Genomic DNA, 5,000 nt, shown 5'->3' with positions numbered 1-5,000 from the left:
CGTGGCTTAGTGGTTACGGCATTCGGCTGGAGATTGTATGGTCGTGAGTTCGATTTCCGGCGACGCGTTGTGTCCTCGAGCAAGACACTTCATTTTCACGTTGCTCCAGTCCACTCAGCTGACAAAAATGAGTAGTACCTGTATTTCAAAAGGCCGGCCTTCTCACACTCTGTGTCACGCTGAATCTCCCCGAGAACTACGTTAAGGGTACACGTGTCTGTGGATTGCCCAGCCACTTGCACGTTAATTTCACGAGCAAGCTGTTCCGTTGATTGTATCAGCTGGGACCCTCGTCGTCGTAACCGACGAAGTGCTTCTATTGTTTACGTTGTTGATGATACCGATGCCTCGGCCGCTGTTGCTGTTGTTATTTTTGCTGCTAATGTTATTAGTGTTGTTGTTACATATACTGCTGCTGTTGTTGTTGTTACAGCGGTTTTTGTTACTTTTGTTGTTGATTTTCCTTTTGCTGCTGTTGATGTCACCGTTCTTGGTGGTGTTTTTGTTGTTGCTTATTTTGCTGATGTTCTTCTGGCTGTTGTTGTTGCTTCCGATCGTAGCGATCTTATTATAGTTGCCGCTAACTCTGGTACTAGTAATAATTCGTATCAGACACCCCATTATCCAAAAAAATCATACGGTCGAATACATTTCAACTGTGGAAAACTGACCTTGTCTTTTGAAATAATATATGACTTAATCACCCAAACATGTTCATTCCTTCTTTAAAACAGTATAATACAGTTCGAGGGAAATTTGGTTACCTTTTCTCGCAGTGGAATAACCACATAGCAGATTCCATTTTGTTTTATCAAACCTGAACTAGAAGCTTTATAGTGAAAGCAATATAAGCAGAGAGCATGCGGTTTTTTTCAATTCACACATAATGTATATGAGCATTAGCAACTATTAGTTGTTTTGAAGCATTCAAAGTTCACTTGATACGGATATGTTGCCCTATCAAGACCTATCCATAACGATTCCTCGAAGCAGAGTTGAAAAGAGATAGAGGTGGAAGAATGAGGCAGATGTCTCTGTTTATATGTACAAACGTATATGTATATATATTAAGATAGATAAATAGATAGATATACGTATATATATATACATATATATACAATCAGTGTGATAGGGTTAAAAATAAGTATGGACGTCTAACTTCAAATTACAGTCCATTCGATAGGCTTTCACATAGTTTCCGTCTGCTAACATGCCTCGAGATTGATTCATGTTTGATTTATGTTAAAACGACAGTTCCTTTAAATAGGAGGCAAATGAATTCGAACACACAACATCATAGTTGCAAAGTAAATAACTTACCGATGGATGCAGTCATTACTACTTTAACACATGTGCACAGGGACATATGAATTTACAGATTCTTACGTAATACCTATATATATATATTTATATATATATATATATATATATATATATATATATATATATATATATATATATATATATATATATATATACATATTTAACATTAGCCCTGTTTATAAATCTACTATATAGGTTAGGTATATGTGTGTGTGTGTGGTGTATATATATATATATATATATATATATATATATATATATATATATATATATATATATATATATATATATATATATATATATATATATATCTATATATATATATATATATATATATACATACATATACGTACCTATATACATGTGCAGTTGCACACATTTATATTTAAAATTTTGTAACCGCAAATAGACATATGAACATAAATATTCACGCAAAGTCACTAACATGTAGAAATGATAACAAAACTGGCATTCTCTATACACACATCCAATGAGATCAACAGAGTGCATATTTAAATTTTCATTATCAACATGCACTCCGTGTTCTTAATTGCAAATGTTGCATTCTTCCGTGCACCACTTGCATCATCCAGTACACACATAAATGCATACACACACAAACACACACACACACACATATATATATATATATATATATATATATATATATATATATATATATATATATATATATGTATATATATATATATATATATATATATATATATATATATATATATATATATATATATATATATATATAATATGAAGGCATATGTATAATATAAATACATATCTATAAATACGTCTATAAATATATAATCACATACACACGCACACATACACATACACACACATATATGTACATAAGCGCGCGCGGTTCCTCTGAGACGTAATATCCTTTATCTGCAGTGGTTATCTATTCTTTATATGCCGATGGCGTATAATTAAGGCACATGCAAGCATGCATTCACATAGATATGTGTGTAATCATAGATATGCGTTTATAGTGTAGCAAGAGAGTACGCGCTATCTTTTCACTCTTTCTTCCTTTTCTTTCTTTGCTTCTGTCTTTGAAATGTATTCCGGCGAGAGCATATCACAAGCATTAACTTACGCAGCCATACGTGTATGTGTGCATGTACGTATCTAAGTGTACGCATGTATGTATACCAGTGTGTATGTGTGTATGTATGTATGTATGTATGTGTGTATGTATGTATGTATGTATGTATGCGTGTGTATATATATGTGTGCATGCATGTATGTATGTAGTGCCCTTGCTTTAAAATATTTATGCTTATACTTACAGATATAAATATATATATATATAAAGAAATACACACACACAACTCACACACGCACACACATATAAATATATCAAATATAATTCATATTTAAGCATATATAAATGATATAAGAATGATATAAGTATGTGCATAAGTATATAAGTATATATACTTTTACACAAAGCATACATACACACATGTGAATATACGCGTATATGCTAGTGAATATGCAATAATGAACGTGTACATAAGAGTGTATGAATGCAAAGATGCATATGAGTTCGCGTAATAATGAATTAATATAACTTTTGTGCATGTGTATGCATGCATGCATATATATATATTTCTATAAATACACACACACACACACACACACACACACACACACACATACACACACACACACACACACACACACACACACACACACACACACACACACACACACACATATATATATATATATATATATATATATATATATATATATATATATATATATATATATATATATATATATATAATGATATATATAATATACGAGTTGTAGCCCGACAAAAGAAGTACTGTGCATGTATATACTTTATAGATTTATACTGTTAAAATTGCTATTCGCAAGCTATATTTTAGTGTCTCAAAATTTCCTTCTCATAACAACGAATAAAATGGCTTTCTTTTAGCAGAAATGAAATGTTCAGAAGAACTCTTTTTTGTTTGGAGATCGTTTAGTTTTCCGAGGTAGGATATTTTTTTTAAATTTTGAAATTACTGAATTTCTAAAACAATTTTACCCATGTATTTTCTCGATTTGTCTCGTTGTGGTGAATCCGTTCAATGCATTGATTTTTTGTTTTCAAGAACATTAAAATATACTTCATAGCATGTTAGGATTTGTGGAATCTCTAAGATCGCATTTTTAAAAATTAGTATAAAACTCTTATCCGAGATCTACAGACTGCATGTTCTTACCATTTCAAGTACAGTTTGCATCATTCAACAATTTTCCACTTTCTCTCCCTTTTCAAATATAATTAGAATTATCCCAACAGAACCAGCAGTGAATTATTTCAGTAGAAATAAAGATGTCATCTCAACCAGTTATGCAACGCCTAAGGAGATAACAAGATTCAGATTATCTCGGCAACAGAAACCTACAAGCTGTATCAAGACGTTATATCTGAATGACTGAGGGTATATTCAAGTACTGCATTTACAATCATATTTCTTCCTTCAGAAATATTGAATAGAACATTGTTGCTAAGCTATCAAGCTGTATTTAGAAATTGAGTGAAAGCTGAACTAACTACAGAACCACTGAAAAACTGTTTTGTGGTGTTAAATACACTAAGTCAGTAAATTTAATTTTATTTTAGATAGGGAAAATAACCATAATTAACGAACTTATATCTTGCATAATACTTATGTTTTTACACCATATTTTAAGCACATGTGCAGCCAATAAGTGATATTTCAAAGCCATAGCAGTTCAGAAATGACCGTTCATCTCTTTGTATCTAAATTTAAATCTATCTATCTATCTATCTCTCTATCTATCTGTCACTTACTCCCTATTGACACGCGCACACACACACACACATATATATATAGAGAAAGAGAAAGTGAGAGAGAGATAGAGTGAGAGAATATATATATGTATGTTTATATATATACATATGTAGAGAGAGAGAGAGAAACAGTGAGTGTGTGTGTATGAGAGAGAGAGAGAGAGAGAGAGAGAGAGAGAGAGAGAGAGAAAGAGTGATGGTGTGTGTGTGTATGAGAGAGAAAGGGGCGGTGAAGGAGGAGCAGACAGACAGGCAGAGCGAAAGTGACAGAGTGAGAGCTGCTTGAATATGTGCTATAAAACAGAAGTACACAATATTTCAAAAGAGAGTTAATTTTTGCTCTAGATATAGAATGAAATCATTCAAAATATAATACCCGAGTTTTATATCAACTTTACTTGATATCCAAGGCCGTTCAGATGAAGCCAAGGTAGTTGTATAAGCTTGATTCAATTGTATTTGAACTTCCAGTATAGTTTATCTGAATCGCAGAATCCTATGTTTTGGCTGAACCTATAATGTAATTATATAATTAGATCCCCCCTCTCTCTCTCTCTCTCTCTCTCTCTCTCTCTCTCTCTCTCTCTCTCTCTTCCTCGCTCTCTTTCTCTCTTTCCTTCTCTATCTATCTATCTATCTATCTATCTATCTATCTATCTATCTATCTATCTATCTATCTATCTTCATATATGTATAAAACATATATAAACAAATGTATTTCTCTCGCAATATATATGTGTAGGTACGCTGGGGAAAATGCTTAGCGGCGTCTCGTCAGTCATCGCCTTCTGGGCTGAAATTCTGCTGAAGTCGGCTTTGCCTT

Source organism: Octopus bimaculoides, chromosome 13 (assembly GCF_046866305.1).
Source record: "Octopus bimaculoides isolate indiv1 chromosome 13, ASM4686630v1, whole genome shotgun sequence".
NCBI lineage: Eukaryota > Metazoa > Mollusca > Cephalopoda > Octopoda > Octopodidae > Octopus > Octopus bimaculoides.
This window is presented reverse-complemented; position numbering follows the sequence as displayed.